Source organism: Malaclemys terrapin, chromosome 2 (genome assembly GCF_027887155.1).
Source record: "Malaclemys terrapin pileata isolate rMalTer1 chromosome 2, rMalTer1.hap1, whole genome shotgun sequence".
Classification (NCBI taxonomy): Eukaryota; Metazoa; Chordata; order Testudines; family Emydidae; genus Malaclemys; species Malaclemys terrapin.
This window is the reverse complement of record NC_071506.1, coordinates 120544589-120567722: the sequence shown is the minus strand read 5'-3', so window position 1 is coordinate 120567722 and position 23134 is coordinate 120544589. Positions and strand designations below refer to the sequence as shown.

At 41.6% G+C, this 23134-nt stretch overlaps 1 pseudogene; it reads left to right on the top strand.

Annotated features, from left to right (window-relative positions):
- Positions 1–16846: 16846 nt before the first annotated feature.
- LOC128831276 (serpin B10-like) lies at positions 16847–22044 on the top strand (annotated as a pseudogene).
- The last annotated feature ends 1090 nt before the right edge of the window (positions 22045–23134 follow it).

Genomic DNA, 23134 nt, shown 5'->3' with positions numbered 1-23134 from the left:
ATGTTTTTTTTATTGCTTTAAGTGCAAGTCATACACTAGAGTTATGGAGTAAAATATCAGCTAAAAGCACATTGGGATTTGGATAAATAACAGGAATATCATTGCTGAAATGCATTCTTGAAATGGAAGCCTATTTTTGTACTTTATTGGTGATACAGGTATCTAGGAATGGTTCAAATTACAGCTAGTTATTACATTAACAACACATTACTGTTGTTTGAATGCTGCGGGTTTCATCATACGTCCCATAAGCATTATAGTCAGACAGGAGGCATGCTGGTGGAAGTTTTCATATCAGTTGTGCTCATCAGACCTGTTAGACAATCTAATTTACAAATGATCAGGCACAGGAGCTGAGGGGTGAAAACATTATCTGAGATGACAAGTTCATTGGCTGGGGAGGCTAGGCCGGTTGACTGACTCTATGCCAACATTGTCAGAGAGCATTGGCAGAATGTTTAATGCCTCATCCAGAGTCTTTCCTCTGACATCAGTAAAAACTGAAATGGGCTCTTAGGGAGGTAGAATGGTCTCATTAAATATAAATGTTTACTTTAGAGAGCTTCTGGTGAGGATTGAATTTCACATGCTTTTGCCTTTGATTTTACGAAAGATAGTTAATGTTTTTGTACACTTCCAAGTTTATTACATATCAGACAGTAAGATCTCTAACAAACTCGTTACAGTCTATGTGATAACATTTCAGTCAGCTGGATCACACTCACAGTGAAGTCAGTGGGAGAAGGATTTGGCCAAATGTCAATTTTCCTCTGCTTCTATGAGCAGTGTTATTATTGATTTATTAACTCTTTTAGTGCTTATGAATGTACAATGTAGGTCCAGCAGACTGACTCCTAAATGGTCCAGCATCTGTCATTTAGACAGAATGTCATGGTTCCAAATGGAATGCTGTGGACAGTATGTGATGAGGTTAAATTTGTATTTTAACACTCTGAAAGAACAAAAGAAAAAAATATATGTTGGGTGGGAAAAACTTTATAAAAATACATCTCAAGGCAAATATTATGAAATTCAGAGCTAATATTGACTCTATCATTAACTGGCCTTGTTGTGCCCGGGATTTGCAAACAGGACTTACTGTGTTTTCAATTACCCTTTGTATACAGATCTGCAACACCTGTGAATGAGAGAGCTAATTATTAAGCACTTTACTGTGACTTCAGGAATGGTCTACATAATACTTAGTCTTGCTATGAGTGCAGGGGACTGGACTAGATGACCTCTTGAAGTCCTTTCAGTCCTATGATTCTATGACTGGGTCTAAGGTGGCCATAGACAACAGTAGGAGAGATTAAGAGCCTGATTTAGACCTGCCCACATCTTGTCTGCAGGCATGGAGATAAGGTCATGGCCTGAACGCTGAGGTGCATTCTCCTGTCCTATGAAGAAATAGGTGGGGAGGGACAGAGGCTACAGAGCCATGACTCTGGCCCCCATAACACTAGCCAGGAGAGCAGGCTCAGTGCAGTGGGTAGTATGCTGCATTCTGTAAGGGGCTGCAGTAGATTACTGTCCCTCAGTGCAACACAGGAGCACAGGAGGAATTGTGCCTCAGTGTGTGTCTCTGAGGCACAATTACTTCTGAGGCTACTCCTGACAGAGGCAGTTTATGCTCAGTGCTTTAACTAAAAGCACAAACTAGACCTACGCTTTGAATTTCAGGCTTCAATTTGTATTTCCCAGTTGCATGGTGAACAAATGATGTTATTTGGTAGCAGAGAGTAATACATTCTAGGGGGAGCAGAATCTGTCTAAGAAGAGGATGCTGTTGGTTTTGTTGTGCCTGATGAAGAAAAGGAAAGAGTGATCTGCCTTAAATCTTACAGAATGTACAGATGTTCTCACTACTACATTACTGCACTGGTAACTGTAGCCTCAGTGCCCTCTTCATTGACCTCAACAAAGGACTTGTGAAAAACTTGTGACAAAAACAGATCATTATTCTCAGACATCCCTTTGAAGTCAGCTTGGCTCTGACTGAAGACATCTCACATCACCATACTGCTCCAAATGGATTTGATGTTATAGCTCTCTTCCAGCTTGATCCTGGGCAGAAAACAACTCCACTTCAGACGTTTTCATCATTTCTTGGCTGGTCCACTTAGATAATTTCACATAGGTCAATTCCCTCTTTAACTACAGTGAGTTAAGAAAGAGAGGGAATTAGACAATTTAAGAGCAAAAACAAAATCATGAGTAAGGCCTAGTCTTCACTTACCGGCTGGTCCGGAGGCACGCAATCGATGTTCTGTGATCGATTTATCGCGTCTGGTTAAGACGCGATAAATCGATCCCGGATCGATCCCGGAAGTGCCCACAATCGGCGCCGGTACTCCAGCTCTCCGAGAGGAGTACGCAGCGTCGACGGGGGGAGACTTCCGGCCGCGTCTGGACCCCGGTAAGTCCGGACTAAGGTACTTCGAATTCAGCTACGTTATTAACGTAGCTGAATTTGCGTACCTTAGTCCGAAGTCCGGACTAAGTGGGGACCAGCCCTAAATGAAAAAAGCTCATCATAAAGGCATGAAACACATACATTGCTACCACCCACGGATATTGCCATCATTATAGGATGTGCTACATGCAAATAGGGTTTGATCCTGCAAGATTCTAAGTGATGTACGCTCACATTTATCTGAATGGGAGGTGACCTTACATGCAGGATTGGGTCTGTAGAGCAGTTCCTTTTTTTTTCTATTTAAATGTACATTGGAATGCTCCCCTCTTATGTACAAATAGAGCTCCTGTTAATGTTAATAGAACATCTACATGTGCTTGCAAAGAATATTTGATGCTCTGAGGGATTTGGTGTCATTACTGAGGGATTATATAAGAAGAGCAAGTTAGGGGACTTAGAAAGTGAGAGATAGAGGCCTCTGTTTCTCTTAAAAAGCAGCATACCTTGTCTAACAAGCCATCCTTATTCAGCAGCCAGGGATTCCCTGCTGAGGAATGACAGCTGGTTCACCTACAGGAAATGCTGGCACAAGAACTTTTGAGATATCTTCAGGGAGAACATCCACCCCATCCCTGAACCAGTCCCAAAATGCTGAGAGGAAAGGGGCTTTTCCTTAGAGCTGTCCGAGGAACAGAACACTTCTGGCAGCTGCGCCGCTCCGGTCCAATAAACCAAGGCAGATTTATCAGAGTGCATCTGCTGGTTTGGTGGAGAAATAGGGGTATCGTCACCACTACCCCAGACCATCTCTCCAGCACTACATGCACCTGGCTATTCTCCAACCTTCCCACAAGCACTTTCCAAATACTTCCCTAGACTCAATATAATGTCACATACCCCACTCCCACCTTATTGTGTGTGTGTGTTGTCCGTCTGTACATGTGTGAGGTGGAAGGGAGTTCCCTGGGGAGGGGCAGAGTCAGTGGCGTGTTGTGTTGTTGTTCAGGAGTGTGAATCAAGGTGCCTTTCCTGCCTTGGAGGAAAGGCAGGAAGGTTTAAGTGAGTGTATTTTGCACTTAAGCAACCTTAATTGGTTATTAACTACAATTTTTGGAGGGCGGGGAGCAATATAGATGTAGGCTGAAAATAACCAACTAATAGCATGAGTCAAACTAGTGCCGCTGTTGAACTTTCCTATTCCCAGAAGAACAGCGGATTTGTTTCTCTGATATTTTGGTTCTAAAGAATACCATCTTCCTTCTCTTTGACCTCCCACGAGAAGTTCTTGTCACCTGCAAACAGCCTCCTCCGGTTCCTGTACTTTTCTTAAAATGAAGCACCTTCAAGCCGAGTTTGTAAAGATAGTAAATATATTTGAAGACAGCTATCTAAGACAAATGTACACACAAATTGATGTCTAGTGACCTAATTGTCAAAACCTCCAATTTATTATAATTAGTCAGCAAAGATGTTTGCTACTTAGCCTCCTAGGGACATCATATCTATGATTTTCAATGAGGATTTGAATGTAACTGAGACCCAGGTCATAACCACACAGCTGGCTTAATAACAGATCAACATTATGAATCAGATGAAAATTAAGTTAGACATATAGTCAGACCATGTGAAATTAATGTTGGCTTCAGCCATTTATTATTATACTCTGTTTATTATTGGGCATCGCTGATGTGCTAGATGCTGTACAATATATAAAGGCACAGTGCTGCCCCAAGGGTTTACAACCTATATTAAAAAAAAATGCAGTTTAGTTGCATAATACACCGAATGGCCATTTGTAGGTGTAATCACAGAGCCATCAAATAGTAATGATCAGATAAACATATGGTCAAAGCATAGATTGATTAATCTTGTCCCATATCAGCATCTTTTCTTAAACCCTGCAACTTGTACTCTGTTTTCTAAAAACTGAAATCTATACTAAACTTATGATGAAAATGTGTAGTCCCTATTTTACTGCATGACACGGATGTTATCATTTAATCTCCCTGTAACTACTTCAGAAGAATTTTCAAAGAAACCTAAATATGTTTAATACCAATATTTACATTACCTCAAATTCTTGTGAGAGACAAGAAATTACTTGCCTCATCGGCTGGTTTCTGGGTCTGGTTTTTGGGCAATAAACACATTTAGAAATATAAAACAGCTGTGCTTCCTTCTGGCCTACATCCTCCACTCTTACCGTCCAATATATTTCATCACCTATGTTTACCCCTCCTCCCCAACAGTTTCCAGAAATTTCTATTGTGAAGTTTGCCTAGATTGTTGACATACTGTGTATTTGTTTGGCAATAAAGTTTAGAAATAAAATCAGATTGCAGCTCACTTTCCTTCTAGCCTATGTTCTACACCCCGAGCACCTATCCTGCTTAGGTATGCACCTCTTTGCATCTTTAGGTGCCTAAATACCTTTGACAATCTGGCCCTCAGGCCTTGGACTCTTCAGGTTCCGTGACTGTCAACAGGGTTCATTATGGAGTATCTAAACAAATTGATTCTTTTGTTATGAGAAGATTAACAAGAGGATGACAGAATAAAAATATTTTTCTTCCCCCTCAGGGGAACAACAATTTAGTGTTTGGCCCACTTATTTGCTGTGTTGTACCATCTCACAGCAAGACCTATCACCTGCAGAAATTTATTCTTACTTATCTAATTTAAGATTGTAAGGAATGGATTTTCAGTTCCTCTGTTGGTTGCACTGAGGGCAGTGTTTGAATTGCAGATATGGCAGGGGAATATTTATGATTTAATTAAAACAACTCTGACACCGTGAGGATTTGAGCTCCACTCCCGAGCCTTGATATTCAACACAGGGTCACACAGCTCTTGTGCAGCAAACCTTTGTTGGGGATGAGGAATAGCTTTCCCTCAGCACTAGAAGCAGCAAAAGGGTGTCATTACTGAGGTATTATAAAAGGGGAGCAAGTTAGGGGACTTAGAAGGTGAGAAATAGAGGCCTCTGTTTCTCTTAAAAAGCAGCAGACCTTGTCTAACAAGCCATCCTTAGTTCAGCAGCCAGGGATTCCCTGCTGAGGAATGACAGCTGGTTCACCTACAGGAAATGCTGGCACAAGAACTTTTGAGATATCTTCAGGGAGAACATCCACCCCTATCCCTGACCCACTCCCAAAATGCTGAGAGGAAAGGGGCTTGTCCTTAGCGGTATCTGAGGAGCAGACCACCCTAGGCAGCTCCCTCTTCTGGTCTAATGAACCAAAGGAGATTTATCAGACTGCATCTGCTGGTTTGGTGGGGAAATAGGGGTATCGTCACCACCACTCCAACCCATCTCTCCAGCACCACATGCACCTGGGTATTCTCCTACCTTCCAACAAGCACCTTCCAAATACTTCCCTATACTCAATATAATGTCACATACCCCACTCTCACCTTAACTTTCACATCATGCTTTCCCTCTTTATGTCAACACATCATACCCTTCACAACTACACATATGGCTGTAGGATATGTCTGTAGCTATTCAGTCTCTGTGGTCAGAGTTCAGGTTTTGCATTACAATGTGAGTTAGAGGAATTGTCAAATTGATGTCTAGTGACCTAATTGTCAAAACCTCCAATTTATTATAATTAGTCAGCAAAGATGTTTGCTACTTAGCCTCCTAGGGACATCATATCTATGATTTTCAATGAGGATTTGAATGTAACTGAGACCCAGGACATAACCACACAGCTGGCTTAATAACAGATCAACATTATGAATCAGATGAAAATTAAGTTAGACATATAGTCAGACCATGTGAAATTAATGTTGGCTTCAGCCATTTATTATTATACTCTGTTTATTATTGGGCATCGCTGATGTGCTAGATGCTGTACAATATATAAAGGCACAGTGCTGCCCCAAGGGTTTACAACCTATATTAAAAAAAAATGCAGTTTAGTTGCATAATACACCGAATGGCCATTTGTAGGTGTAATCACAGAGCCATCAAATAGTAATGATCAGATAAACATATGGTCAAAGCATAGATTGATTAATCTTGTCCCATATCAGCATCTTTTCTTAAACCCTGCAACTTGTACTCTGTTTTCTAAAAACTGAAATCTATACTAAACTTATGATGAAAATGTGTAGTCCCTATTTTACTGCATGACACGGATGTTATCATTTAATCTCCCTGTAACTACTTCAGAAGAATTTTCAAAGAAACCTAAATATGTTTAATACCAATATTTACATTACCTCAAATTCTTGTGAGAGACAAGAAATTACTTGCCTCATCGGCTGGTTTCTGGGTCTGGTTTTTGGGCAATAAACACATTTAGAAATATAAAACAGCTGTGCTTCCTTCTGGCCTACATCCTCCACTCTTACCGTCCAATATATTTCATCACCTATGTTTACCCCTCCTTCCCAACAGTTTCCAGAAATTTCTATTGTGAAGTTTGCCTAGATTGTTGACATACTGTGTATTTGTTTGGCAATAAAGTTTAGAAATAAAATCAGATTGCAGCTCACTTTCCTTCTAGCCTATGTTCTACACCCCGAGCACCTATCCTGCTTAGGTATGCACCTCTCTGCATCTTTAGGTGCCTAAATATCCTTGGATAGTCTGGCCCTCAGGCCTTGGACTCTTCAGGTTCTGTTGTTGTCAACAGGGTTCATTATGGAATACCTAAACAAATGGATTCTTTTGTTATGAGAAGACTAACAAGAGAGTGACAAAATAATAATCTTGGTTTTGGCCCACTTATTTTCTGCGTTGTACCATCTCACAGCAAGACCTATCCCCTGTAGATATTTATTCTTACTTATCTAATTTAAGATTGTAAGGAACAGATTTTCAGTTCCTCTGTTGGCTGCACTGAGTTTGAATTGCAGATTTAATGTGATTTAATTAATGTGCTTGTGATTTAATTAAAACAACTTTGACACCGTGAGGATTTAGAGACTGGCAGGCTTTTGAAAATGGAGGGATTGAGGTCTCTCTCCAGCTTTTCTCTCTGTTCCAGCCCATTAGCATATATGACATTTCATGGCCTAGTCACATATCTTGTTCATTCTGAAAGGTTGTTCCTTTGTAAATCCATCCTTAAATTTCTTTGCCCCGTTTCCTTTGAAGTAGAGGGCATTGTCTAGCACCAGCTTGGTGAGTGAATCAACAGAGTTGACAGGCAATAGAACCTGAATTTTACCTTTAGGAAATAGTGAGATAGTCAGATCATTGTGCAGCTTTTATGCTTGGAGTAAATACCAGATTCAAGTTTTGGAGAATATCTTAAGAAAAATGTACTGTTTGATACCATACTTGTAAGACAGCTTCCTGTCTTAAGAGATGAAATATCCTCAAATATATTGAGTTGGAGTTTGTGGTCCCCTTCAGTGACTTTGCCCTACTCAGCCTCTCGCTAGTAATAACCCCAAATGATAGTCTTAATCTACATTCCTCCCATGGACAGAGAAAGAAGACTGAAGTCAACATTAGAGGCAACTGAGGTCGACATAAAGGACCCAGTGGTGTAGACGCATACATTAACTTAATGATGTTAGTGTCATTAGTCTTAGTGATGACAGAGTTAGGTCGACTTAAGGCAGCTTCCATCGACCTAACTCTGTAGTGTAGACCGGGCCTCAGAGTTTATCACACTAGCTGCAGAACCTCACCCTGGTGCTGAAACATCTTTACCCCTTTCTAGTTCTGGAGGAGAAAAGGCCTACAAACCCCTCTGAGGAGTTTCAGCAGAGTGTACCCTTTCTGTCAGACTGTTTCATGACACTATTTATAACCGAAAATGAACCCCCGGAACATACTGCATGGAATCCCATCAAAATGAAATACATTTTGCTATGTAGGTATTTGTATCAGGCCCAACACCGTGGTATCTTATTGCCTTCAAACACATAAAGGTTAAATTGTTTTAGTAAATATTTGTGCAAATGGAAAGCAATAGTCATCAGTGTTTCCCTGTGGTGCGAGTAGTGTTATAACTGAAAGGGGATGTCTTTTTTAATTTGGTGTTACTGAACTTTCAAATGTAGTTCTCTGCCTGCCTCCAACTCGGGCAGTGAGGCAGCAGCAGTTTTGTGTTTCAGTTCAAATGCAGAATGTAACAGAATGAATCAACGTTTTTTCTCTCCCCTCATAAATAATTTAGGGTGGGAAAATACAAGATGTCTCTCTGTGAACGGTAAAAGAACAGCCCTGAGATCACCTTCAGTCTGGCATTCAACACTGGAATTGATTTCTCTTCTGACTTCTGCTGCTGCTGCTGCCATGAAATCAACAGTTCATGGCTCTGTGTGGTAATATTTTTTGATCAATTGTAAGTATTCCTTCAAGGCACGAGAGAGACGAGTCTTACATATTATTTGACAATATATCTGTGCCAACTACTGCCAAATAGAAAAGAAAGTTCATGTTATTCCACTGTTTACTAGGATCATAAAGAGAAGCAAAATATTTTTAGTTATATATGTTATCAATAATTTACTCATCTATGATTGTTCATGTTTAGATATAGTCCAGTCCGGAAAACCAAATGAAAAGAATACCTGTAATCTTGATATGAGTATCTACAAAAGAGTCAGTGGGAAATAAATCTTAAAGGATAATAAACCATTTTGCAGATGTAATTAAAATATTTGCATTTAGGTCTTGTATGGTTTGTTGTCATAGACCAATCATAAATATGAATTGTATCCCCATTACACAGATAGATGAACTGCTTCACTTACTTTATTGAAAGGTGATGATTTTTCTCCATATAACTGGTTGACACTTTTAAGCAGGTAATTGTTAGTGGGTTGCTTAATTTCAGAGCTAAGTGCCTGAAACCCTGCATGGATGTTGCTTGAGTTCTCCAGATTGACCTTGAAAGAAGGAAGAAATATTCTGGTTATTTATCTGCGATTTTTAGGTTAAGTGATTCAGAACTTCTAATATCATATATTGCACATAGCTCCACTGGTGACAGTTGCATGTAATATCCTGTACAGTTACTCAAGTGATTTTTGTGGACTGTCTGTTGATATGAATGAAATCTCCAGACAGTGGACACACCATAGACACTTGTGAGCAAGAGAGAGCTGAAATATAAAGGACTGAAATATAAAGTTATCTAGAGAGATTATTAAAAAACAAAGCATATGCACAGAGATAGTGATAGTACAGTGTCTGTACAATGCCTGGAGACTTAGCTATATGATGCCCATTAGCATTTATGAAAGTCACATATCCAAAAATTCCCATATATCACATTGAAAGTTTGCCCCAAATGTGTAGAACTAGTGATTCCAATATTGGCTGATAGTGTTAGTTTGAAAACTGTTTGTATTGCTGCACATGAAGCAGGTAAAATTAACACAACATGACATGAACTGAGTTATTTAAAGGAAGTTAAACAGGGAGTAAGTAATTTTGGGCACAGTTTTGCAAGGTGCTTATTACCTATGAGAGTTAAGAATATATGAAGATAAGAATAGCCACACTGGATCAGAGCAATGATCCATCTAGCCCAGGATCCTGTCTTCTGACAGTGGCCAGTGCCAGATGCTTCAGAAGGAATTAACAGAATGTATCGAGTGATCCATCCCCTGTCATCCAGTCCCAGCTTCTGGCAGTCATAGGCTTAGGGAAACCCAGAGCATGGGGTCATGTCCCTTACCATCTTGGCTAATAGCCACTGATGGACCTATCCTCTATCCTCCATGAACTTATCTAAGTCTTTTTTGAACCCAGTTATATTTTTGGCCTTCACAGCATCTCCTGGCAACAAGTTCCACAGGTTGACTGTGTGCTGTATAAAGAAGTACTTCCTTATGTTTGTTTTATACCTGCTGCCTATTAATTTCATTGGGTAACCCCTGGTTCTTGTGTTATGTAAAGGGGAAAATAACATTTCCTTATTCACTTTCTCCACACCATTCCTGATTTTAAGGGCCTCTATTATACCCTCCCCCCCAGTTATCTCTTTTCTAAGCTGAACTGTCCCTGCCTTTTTAATCTCTTCTATTATAGAAGCTGTTCCATATGCTTAAGCATTTTTGTTGGTCTTCTCTGTGGCATTATTATTTTTGGCATTATGATATTTTCTGTCTTATTATCTATCCATTTCCTAATGGTTCCTAATATTGTTAGCTTTTTTTACTGCCTCTACGCACTGAGCAGATGTTTTCAGAGAACTATCCAAAATGATACCAACATCCCTTTCTTGAGTGGTAACAGCTAATTTAGAAACCATCATTTTGTATGTACACTTGGGATTCGTTTTTTGATGTGCATTACTTTGCACTTATCAACAATGAATTTCATCTGCCATTTTCTTGCCCAGTCACCCAGTTTTGTGAGATCCCTTTGTAATTCTTTGCAGTCAGCTTTGAACTTAATTATCTTGAGTAATTTTGTATAATCTGCAAACTTTGCCACCTCATTGTTTACCCTTTTTTTCCCCATATCATTTATGAATTTGCTGAACAACGCTGGTCTCAGTACAGATCCTCAGGTGACCCCTCTATTTCTCATAGACTCATAGACTCATAGACTTTAAGGTCAGAAGGGACCATTATGATCATCTGGTCTGACCCCCTGCATGCTGCAGGCCATAAAACCGTCCCTACCCCTTCCCTGGACTCTGCTGTTGAAGTCCCCAATCCTGTTTTTAGTGACTTCAATCGGCAGAGACCCTCCTGCTAGAGATCCCTGCCCCATGCTGCGGAGGAAGGCGAAAAACCTCCAGAGGCTCAGCCAATCTGCCCTGGAGGAAAATTCCTTCCCGACCCCAAATGTGGCGATCAGTAAGACCCCGAGCATATAGGCAAGAGTCTCCAGCCCGACCCCGTTAGCCATTATACTATTTACCCACCATTGCTTGGCTTTCCTTGACTACTATGTTTTACCATTAAACCATTCCCTCCATAAACTTATCTAACTTTATCTTAAAACCAGACAGGTCCGTCGCCCCCACCGTTTCCCTCGGAAGGCCGTTCCAATATTTCACCCCTCTGACGGTCAGAAACCTTCGTCTAATTTCAAGTCTGAACTTCCCCACGGCCAGTTTGTATCCATTCGTTCTGGTATCCACGTTAGTACTAAGCTGGAATAATTCTTCTCCCTCCCTTGTATTAATCCCTCTAATATATTTAAAGATAGCAATCATATCCCCTCTCAGCCTTCGCTTTGTCAGACTAAACAACCCAAGCTCCTCTAGTCTCCTTTCGTACGACAACTTTTCCATTCCTCTGATCATCCTAGTGGCCCTTCTCTGCACCCGTTCCAGTTTGAGTTCATCTTTTTTAAACATGGGAGACCAGAACTGCACACAGTACTCCAAATGAGGTCTCACCAGCGCCTTGTACAACGGAAGCAGGACCTCCTTATCCCTACTAGATATACCTCGCCTAATGCATCCCAAGACAGCATTGGCTTTTTTCACCGCCACGTCACATTGTCGACTCATAGTCATCCTGCGGTCTACAAGAACCCCTAGGTCCTTCTCCTCTTCCGTAACGTCTAACCAATGCGTCCCCATCTTGTAACTAAAATTGTTATTAGTCATCCCCAAATGCATCACCTTACACTTTTCACTATTAAATTTCATCTTATTTCTGATACTCCAATTCACAAACTCATTCAAGTCTCCCTGCAGGATATCCCTGTCCTCCTCCGAATTTACAACGCCTCCCACCTTCGTATCATCCGCAAATTTTATCAGCCCACTCCTGCAATCGGTTCCGAGGTCAGTTATAAATAGATTAAATAAAATGGGTCCCAAAACCGAACCTTGAGGCACTCCACTAGTAACCTCCCTCCAACCTGACAGTTCACCCTTTAATACAACCCGCTGCATTCTCCCCAGTAACCAATTCCTTATCCACTTCTGGATTTTCATATCGATCCCCATGTTTTTCAGTTTAACCAATAATTCCTCATGGGGTACAGTATCAAACGCTTTACTGAAATCCAGGTATATTAGGTCCACCGCATTTCCCTTATCTAATAAATCCGTTACTTTCTCAAAGAAGGAGATCAGATTCGTTTGGCACGATCTGCCCTTCGTAAAACCATGTTGTAATTTATCGCAATTGCCACTACCCTCCAGGTCCTCCACTAGTTTCTCTTTCAGAATTTTCTCTAACACCTTGCACACTACAGATGTTAGACTAACAGGCCTGTAGTTACCCGGATCACTTTTTTTCCCTTTCTTGAAAATAGGAACCACATTAGCTATTCTCCAGTCTAACGGGACCACCCCCGAGTTTACAGATTCATTAAATATTATCGCTAACGGGCCTGCTATTTCCCGCGCCAATTCCTTCAATATTCTCGGATGTAGATCGTCCGGTCCTCCCGACTTAACCCCATTAAGGCGTTCAAGTTTTGTTTCTACCTCGGATACGGTAATCCCCCATCCCGAGTGCCCCTCTATAGTGGTGCTAGTATCCCTAATACCTTCATTGGCCTCATTAAACACCAATGCAAAATATTCATTAAGATATTGCGCCATGCCTAGATTGTCTTTAATCTCCTCTCCGGCAATAGACTTCAGCGGTCCCACTTCTTCTTTCTTTGCTTTCTTCCTATTTATGTGGCTGTAAAACCTCTTACTATTGCTTTTAATTCCCCTCGCTAGGTCCAACTCTACACGGCCTTTGGCCTTTCTCACTCTATCTCTACATTCTCTGACTTCACTTAGGTACATTTCCTTACTGATCCCTCCCCTCTTCCACTCTTTAAACGCTTTCTGTTTTTTCCTAATCGCCCCTTTGAGTCGGTCGCTCATCCAGCTCGGTCTAAATCTCTTGCTTAGTAATCTTTTTCCCTTTTTTGGAATACAGGCCTCCGACAGCTCATGCATCTTTAACTTAAAGTAATCCCAGGCTTCTTCTGCTTTTAAATCCATTAATACGTTTGCCCAATCCACTTCCCTTACCAGTCCCCTTAGTTTGTTAAAATTGTCCTTTTTAAAATTATAAACCCTAGTCTTTGATTTAATTCTGTTACTCCTTCCATGTATTTTAAACCGAATTAGCTCATGATCACTGGAGCCCAAATTGTCCCCTACTACCACTTCCTCAACAAGGTCCTCACTACTTGCTAGAATCAAATCTAAAATGGCCTCCCCCCTCGTCGGTTCAGTTACCACTTGATGGAGGAATTGATCAGCAAGCACTCTAGTTTACCTCTCTTTCCTGTGAAAACTGACCGTTTATTCCTACCCTTTGTTTCTTGTCTTTTTAACCAGTTACTCTTTTATGAGAGAACTTTCTCTCTTATTCTATGGATGCTTACTTTGCTTAAGAGCCTTCACCGAGGGACCTTGTCAAAGGCTTTCTAAGGCTGGGTCTACACTACCCGCCTGAATCGGCGGGTAGAAATCGACCTCTCGGGGATCGATTTATCGCGTCCCGTTAGGACGCGACAATCGATCCCCGAATCGACGCTCTTACTCCACCAGCGGAGGTGGGAGTAAGCGCCGTCGATGGGAAGCCGCAGAGGTCATTTTTGCCGCCGTCCCTACAGCGGGGTAAGTCGGCTGCGATACGTCGAATTCAGCTACGCTATTCGCGTAGCTGAATTTGCGTATCTTAAATCGACCCCCCCCTGTAGTGAAGATGTAGCCTGAGAGTCCAGGTACACTATATCCACTGGATCACTCTTATCCACATGTTGTTGACTCCCCTCAAAGAATTCTAATAGATTGGTGAGGCATGATTTCTCTTTACAAAAACTGTGTTGACTCTTCCAACATAGTGTATCTGATAATTCCTTTCTTTACTATAATTTCAGCCAACTGACCTGGTACTGAAGTTAGGTTTACCTGTCTGTAATTGCCATGATCACCTCTGGAATCTTTTTAACAATGGTGTTGAGGGGAAAGTACAGGAAATATAATCCATTAAATTTACTATAGAAAATACATTAAAGAAATTAAGATTATATCAACGTTTAAGAACTGCAGGGTGCCTCAGAATTTGGGATCATGGTATATTGATATCCTACAAGCATATGACAGTGAAGGATGTATGAAACAAGCTGAAATTTCTAAACACTCAGAAAGTTCCCTCAGCCCCACTTGCAGTCCTTCCATAATCTCAAAATGCAGATATACCGTTGCATATGGTATGAGCTCTGACTTCTAACAGGGAGGCAGCAGCTAGATCTAGACACTGGGATTTATGCCAATCAGTGTGGTGAACTCCTACTGGCAGAAAGTTAAGCCCTTCTCCCCCAGTGCGTGTTTGGCTTTTCAGCACAGCCCAAAATATGGGTCATGCTGGCCAGGGATGGGTTAGCTGGAGGATGCGGTGATTCATTAAAACCTTTAAGCAGCATCAACTGTTGGGGCTTCGGTATAACCAGCCACACTTTAAAGCGGCTGGTGCCTAGAGTAAGGGGTTAGTGAAAAGACTAGCTCTCCTCCACCATGGGGGAATCCTATAAGAGATGCAACAGCCTCTATTGGCACAGGGGGTTGTGATTTGATCTCCCTTGTTTGCTCCCTTGATTAATCAAGCACACTCTATCTAACAGTATAATTACTGATAAAGGTTTCTGATGTTCATTAGTTATCATTTTTCTCTTCCTTCCAGACCTGCATGATTGGTCTATTGGTGCTATGCCAATTTGACTTTACAGGCAGCGGCATATGAAAAATGACACCAATAGAACTTGCTAAAATTTTCTAAAACAGGTATGGTAAAACATATAGTATTAACACAACACAATGTGGTATTCATTTAGCATGACCTACGTAGCCCAGGGACAGACCCTGGTGTCAGGATTAACACTTGCTTTTCATTATTGCATGTCTTCTGTCAGATGAATGCAAACAAAGGCAGCTGAAATGGGATTGAAGGACTTCTTTGAGTGGAAAATAATCATCATAATACAAAGTGATTAGAAATCATTAACAAAATTGACAAGACTGATAATGCTGCAAGTGAGTCATCAGTTTTTGTCTTCTGTTCTGATTCTTACTGGAATGAACTGTCGCTCAGGGGAACTAGATGGCAGTGTGTTGCCAGGTAGATTATGATCAAAGGTTTGGAGGCAGAGTCGATTAATGGGAAATAGCTTTGGGCAAAGAACCTAGTGAATTTATAAATTCCCGCTCCTACGTCAAAGATTACAGCTTAATTTCTGAGGTGGCAAGTTCCTAATGTAAATTTTCCCTTCCTAAACCTAAATGGAGTTTCTGCCTGACTTAATGGCGTGTGGAACTCTGCCTCTGGCCCTCCCATTAGCATCTTGTAAACACCCATAGCTACCAATTTTCTAGAAAAGAGAAGTATAGCTGCACCATCCAAAATATGTAACATCAAGCTAGCATGCGTGTGGGCCAGTAAAGTGCTATGCAGCATTGGGGGTAGGGCAGGGGAGTTAAGCCTTAGAGCCAGGAAAATATAGTTGAGGGGGAATGAGGTGGGTTTGATGAAAAGGGCCGTTGCCCTCAGGGGCAGAGGAGGTGAGGAGTGTCCATGTCTGAGCTACTGGAGTCTGGGGGAGGTCCTTGCCCCTTGTAGGAGGGAGGGTTGGGAAGGCAGGCCTCTCAGAGGGGGAGGGAGAGGGCAGAACTTTAAGCACAGCGACAGGGCAGTGCACTTCAAAGACTGCAGCTGGCGTCTCTCTCTATGATCCCAGCCACAGTCATCTTATAATAATTGGTTCTCCCAAATTATCCTAATTGTGAGCTCAACTGTGAAAAGTGGGTGAGAGCTTGTAAAGTGTCACAATAACCTATAACAATAGATGTTGATAGGAAAAGTTGCAAAAGGGAGACAGACTGAATTACTCCCAACAAAAAGGCCCACGTCTGCAACTCAAGGACTGTGTTAAGATCATGCCTCGAAAACAAGAAAAGCAGGGAACTGGAAATCAGTGGACCAAAACTGGTGTGTCAGATATTAGGCTAACTGGGAAACAAAATAATGAGGGGACTGGGCATAGACAACTCATGCCTGATGATACTGGGGTGAGGACATATGTAAATGCGGGGCATGTGACCCCCCTCACATGTTGCCTCTGGGAGGAACTTCCATCCCTATCTCCCTGGGCCAGGGCAGCCAATCCCATTAGTTCTGGGGAGGCTGGAGCCAGCAGGGAGCATGTGCCCAGGGAGAGGTGCAGCAGGAGAAGGACAAAGCCACCCTCCCCTAGCGGCAGGCCGAACACAGCAAGCCAGGCAAGGACAGCTCAGCAAGTACCGAAATTGGGGTTAGGGGGCACTTGACCCTGCATGCCCCCCACTATATGTCACCTATGCTTGGAGGCCACATTGGATTTTTTTTATTTTGAAAAATCCCCACCTCCTCCTTTTTTCTTCGGTCTTCTTTCTCTGTCCAGGGGAGGAATGTGGATTAAGACTATCAATCGGGGTTATTACTAGTGAGAGGCAGTCTGAGTAGGGCAAAGTCACTGAAGGGGACCACAGAGTCCAGCCCACTATGTTTGAAGGTATTTCATCTCTTAAGACAGGAAGCTGCCTTACAAGTATGGTCTCAGATAGTACATTTTTCTTATCTATATTCTCCAAAACGCGATTCTGACATTTACTCCAAGCAGAAAAGCTGCACAAATATATGACTGCCTCACTATTTCCTAAAGGTAAAATTCAGGTGCTATTACCTGTCAACTCCATTGATTCACTCACCAAGCTGGGCCTAGTCAATGCCCTCTACTTCACAGGAAACTGGGCAAAGAAATGTGAGGATGGATTTACAAAGGAACAACCTTTCAGAATGAACAAGGTCTGAGACTAAGCTATGAAATGTCATAAATGCTGGTGGTCTGAAACAGGGAGAAAAACAGGGGAGAGACCTCAGTCCCTCCATTTTCAAAAGCCTGCCAGTCTCTAAATCCTCACAGTGTCAGAGTTGTTTTCATTAAATCATAAGCATTCCCCTGCAATATCTGCAATTCAAACATCGCACTCAGTGCAACCAACAGAGGAACTGACAATACACAAACATGAAACTTAGGGTTCTAGTCTGTTCTCAGGCTGTGTCTACACAGCAATGTCAGCCTACGATTAGTGGGACTCAGGTCAGCTGACCTGTGTCAGGGAACCCTGGGCTTGAACATCCAGATTGCATTTTAACACTAGGTTAAGAATTTTCTAACTGGTTTTTGAACCTAATGCTCCGGCATCCACACTGCAGTGCACAGACCAGAGTCAAAGTAAACATATCCTAAGGTGCCTAGTACCCCCTACCCTGCAATGTTGACACTCTAGCCTATTGCCCACCCTGTTTCCTCACTGTGAGGGTGCTGATGGAACTCAGGTGCCCACAAGGCGCACAGGAGTACATAAACCGCATCATGAGCTCCTTTGGTGACTGTCTCAGTAGAATAACTGCAGTCAGAACCAGCAAAGCAAGCTCGTGCTTGGGGTGGCACAATTCAATTTTATACTGAACTACCATCTAATCTGAAAATTGGGCTCTGCAACTCTAGGCCAAGTCACAGTGGCAGGAAAATGCCCACGTCCACCTATTCTTGGGAGAATTGGGACGTCAGTCTCCAGGGCTCCAAACATTTAAAATTAAACTTTTCAATTCTTAATATTTAAAATGAGATGCTCAATGAAGGTGTTTTTGTTTCTTTGGAGTTTTTTGGCCAATTTTGAAGTTTGACATAAAATGAAGGTACCAGAAGAAAAGCACATATCCCAGCCTGGCTGCTGCCAGCTGTGGAGTGGCAAAGTGCATCCACATGGCCGGGGTGCAGTGTGCTCCAGCACCCTGTGGGCTCCCTTATTCCTGAACCCACTGTACCCCGAGAGGCAGTGATCATGGATCCCGAGGGGGCTGCGGGAAAGTTTTGGGGTTAGCTCCCACTCACCACCCTCACAGTGCTCACTGCGCCCCTGCAGACGCAGCTCCAGGGAGACCAGGGGCGGGGTCCGGGGGCAAGGGACAGACAGCAGATTGGGACCAAGCACTGCCCTGCAGGAAGGGGGAGCAGCAGAGCACCTGGCTCCTCAGCTGCCGGGAACTCTGGGATACATCCAGAGGACTTCTGGGACCTGAGTTAAGTACACAGGAAACCAACAGGGCTCCGACCCTAGGTCCCAGCTTAACATGGATCCTGGGCTTAAATTGTTGTGTAGACATAACCTCAGTATCAAAGCTGAGACATTGAAATATCAGAATAAATAGTGAAAAATAAATTGGTTCTATGAACTATCACTTTTTAGCAACCCTAACTAGTTATAAGCAGCACAGGCAAGAAAATTTAACTTTTCATTCTTAACCATATTGTTTTCACTTGATCCTTTAAAAGTGACATTTGTCCTCCTTTGCCTTGTTGCAGAATACAACTAAGCCAGTGCACATGATGTTCCAGAGTTGGGAAATTTAATTGGACCTACATACAAACAGTGCACACACATATTGTTGAGCTCCCATATGTCAATAATGACTTCAGCATGCTCATACTGCTACCAGAGGACATCAGCAATGACATCACTGGCCTAGAAATGGTAAAGAAATTAATCATATTACTATGGGGAATTCAATTGTTTTTATGTCCTAGATGTTTAAATGGCTGCTGTCTGATGGTAATTGATGCTACATTCTTGTATTAGGAACAGGTGAAAAGATCTGGCTCAGGAAAAAATAAGAACCAAAACATTGTCTAACACTCAGAGAACCTGAGCCTTTTTTGACCTATGGCAAGATTTTCGTAGATCCAACACTTTTTTTTCAGTTCTTGCTGTCATCCAGTCCTACAAGCAGAAGCCCAAAAATCCTCCAAGAAAGGCAGTTCTTTAGGCCCAAGCAAAACTAGAGACTACTAGAACCCTTGACAAAAAGCCAGGATAGAGGGGAACACTTCATACTAAATTATCTACATCTTTGAAGGTTTCCCAGCACTAATCTGAAAGGACACCAGAGCCTGCAGCACCAATGTAATGAGCCTGCAGCCCTTACTCAGTCAAGAGTCCCATTAACTTTAACTGGAGTTCTGCTGGGATGGAAGCTCTGCTGGATCAGTTCCAAGATATGCTAGAATGCCAAAAACTCAAGACATACAATATGGTTACAATCATGTACAACAGGCCTCTGCTGCTATTACGCTACAAATATTCAACACTGAAAGTATTCACTATGTGGGGTCAGGAAGAAATTTTCCTCCAGGTCAGCATGGCAGAGACCCAGGGGGGTTTCACCTTCCTTTGCAGCATGGGGCATGTGTCACTTGCTAGTTTGAACAAGAGTAAACAGTGGATTCTCTGTAACTTGAATTCTTTAAAACAAGATTTGAGGATTTCAATAACTCAGCCAGAGGTTATGGCCTATTGCAGGAGCAAGTGGGTATGATTCTGAGGCCTCCAATGTGCAGGACATCATATTAGATGATCATGATAATCCCTTCTGGCTTTAAACACTGAAATCTTCCAGTTACTGAACTAACCTACTGTAAGAAAACACGCTGCTTTACAGTTGAGAAGACACCTGTAAACTAGCCAGAAGCTTTTCAGTGATCTTTACTATATTTATAAACCATCTCTATAATTTCTCCATTCAGGATTGTGAAGGACATCAACGTTAAGGAAGTTTCATTTTCACTGTGTAATTTTTGATTCTCTCTTTTTTAACTAACTGTAGCTAGAAAGAGACTTGACGTATATCCAGATGGACCAGCTCAGAAATGATGGAGAAAACAGGTGTGGACGTGTATCTGCCCAGGATCAAAATGGAAGAGAGTTATGACCTCAAATCTACTTTGAGCAGCATGGTGATGCGAGATGCCTTCAGTCAGAAGCGAGCTGATTTCAAAGGGATGTCTGAGAAAAACGATCTGGTTTTGTCAAATGCTTTTCACAAGTGTTTTGTGGAGATCAATGAAGAAGTCACTCAGGCTGCAGCTGCCAGTTGGCTTCTATGACAGCACAAAGTCTCCTTTCTGCCATTCAGTTTGTAGCAGATCACCCTTTCCTCTTCTTCATCAGGCACAATAAAACTTAGACCATCCTCCTCTTTGGCAGAGTCTTCTCCCCAAAACCACTCAGATTTCTGTTGCTAAACCGGATTTTGCAGCAGCAGGACTGTACCACAAAGACATTGCCTCAAGTGTCTAAATAACTTGGGTAATTTTACTTCACTTTCCTGTATTATTGGCCAGTCTTTGTAGGTTGGGGAACAACAAATAATTCAAATTACTAAGAAGTTTGCTCTTCTGTTCATATGGTTAGAGGACCTGATAATGATAATATTTGGCTATGGCCCTTAAAAGCACAATAAAAATGCACTGCTTGCTTTTTCCAATGGTTGCAAATTGCACTTTTTCTTAGTACAACCACAAAGCAAAATAATAAGTTTGATATAGAGAAATACATCTCAGGAATAAAACAATTACCTGTGCAGACATACAAAGAGTACACAAGCAGGGCCAGATCTTCAGTAGGTGCGGATTGGAACACCTCCATTGAAGTCAATGGAGCTTGGCCATTTATACTAGATGAGGATATGGTCCACAGTTTCATAAATTATATTGACTTAACATAGGCATGGCTAGCAATGCAATAAAACCATTTGAATGTAAATGTTTTGTAATCTTTACATTTCTACTGGCATTTTTTCTTGTTTGCAGACTGCTTGCAAGTGTTCTGGAAAAAAGGGTAAAGTGAGGTGTCAAAATTTGCAGGTGAAGAGCTACAAACGAACCTCTCAAAACTGGGTGACTGGGCAACAAAATGGCAGATGAAATTCAATGTTGATAAATGCAAAGTAATGCACATTGGAAAACATAATCCCAACTATACATATAAAATAATGGGGTCTAAATTAGCTGTTACAACTCAAGAAAGAGATCTTGGAGTCACTGTGGATAGTTCTCTGAAAACATCCACTCAAGGTGCAGCGGCAATCAAAAAAAGCTAACAGAATTTTGGGAATCATTAACAAAGGGATAGATAATAGAACAGAAAATATCATGTTGCTTCTATATAAATCCATGATATGCCCACAACTTGAATATTGCGTGCAGATGTGGTCACCCCATCTCCAAAAAGATATATCGGAATTTGAAAAGGTTTAGAAAAGGATAACAAAAATGATTAGGAGTATGGAATGACTTCCGTATGAGAAGAGATTAATGACTGGGACTTTTCAGCTTGGAAAAGGGATGACTAAGGAGGGATATGATAGAGGTCTATAAAATCATAACTGGTGTGGAGAAAGTAAATAAGGAAGTGATATTTACTCCTTCTCATGACACAAGAACTAGGGGTCACCAAATGAAATTAATAGGCAGCAGCTTTAAAACAAACAAAAGATAGTATTTCTTCACACAATGCACAGTCAACCAGTGGAACTCTTTGCCAGAGGATGTTGTGAAGACCAAGAATATAACAGGGTTCAAAAAAGAACTAGATATAAATTCATGGAGGATAGGTCCATCAGTGGCTATTAGCCAGGATGGGCAGGAATGGTGTCCCTAGCCTCTGTTTACCACAAGCTTGGAATGGGCGACGGGATGGATCACTTGATGATTACCTTTTCTCTTCATTCCCTCTGGGGCACCTGGCATTGGCCACTGTCTGAAGACAGGGTACTGGGCTAGATGGACCTTTGGTCTGACCCAGTATGGCGTTCTTATGTTTTTATGTTCTGTTTCCTCTGTAGGTAACATACCAATGGGCAAGTGCTGTACAAGAAACAACTGTGTAAAATATAAGAAATAAAATGCATTTCCTTACAACCGTCTACTTTGTAATAATTTTACTTTCAGCCAGCATCAAATGAGGGACTAGTTCTCCACTGCCATCTTCTAGTTTTATGACGGAGTAACCTCACTGAAATCGATGGAGTCACACTGGTGTAAACTAGGGCAATGGAGAATCAGGCCCTAAATATTTATTTGTAACTATTGTACAGTATGTTTATGCAGAACCCATATCTTCATAAAATTTGGAGTTAGAGCTGTTTGTGCAAATTCCCAGCAATCAGTTACAGTGGAGTAAAATATTAGAAGCACAGAGCTTTTGGAGTGGTTTCCTACCTTTTCAGGGGATGCTCCTAACTCTTTGAATTCAGGATAGAGATTAAATAAACTGGGTACACTAGTGAACCTCCAGGTATATTGAAAATATTCCGGCCTGCCTGCAAGCACTTTGGAAGTCCATGTTTCTAGGACGCAGCACACACCTTTCTTCTTGGTTCTACTTCCTGAATGGGAAACGAACAAACATGAAATAACATTACATAAGGGTTTATTTATTTTATTATACTCACTATGACTGCATGAACACATTCCATCTAAATACTGTCCTGTTGAATATAACATGATAAAGCTGTGTACTAAAATATGACCCCAAAGAAGTCCCTTTTATGGTATACATCTGTACAGACACACTTTCAAGAAAAGGGCTCCTTCATACAGCTAACAGCCTTGGATTTTCAAAATACAAGACCAACCTATGCAGAATGAAGGTACCTATTTATTTCAGAATTCCTTTTCTGCTATCTTGGAGAGAGGCAACTCTTGGCTGCACATAAGCTATTAATTTTCATGCTGTGTCTCAGCATGAAATAAACAAACAAAAAACCTTTTGATTTAAAAAAAATGTTTCTACACTTCAGCATCCAGTGCACTGAGTGCAGATCAGTTTGTGTATCAAGGGATGTTCTTTAGCCCAGCCTTTACATTAAAAAGGGATACTAGCCCTCATCTTTCAGCTGCCTTGAATTAGAGTGAAACGTCCAACGTGGGAATATTTTAGCGCTCAT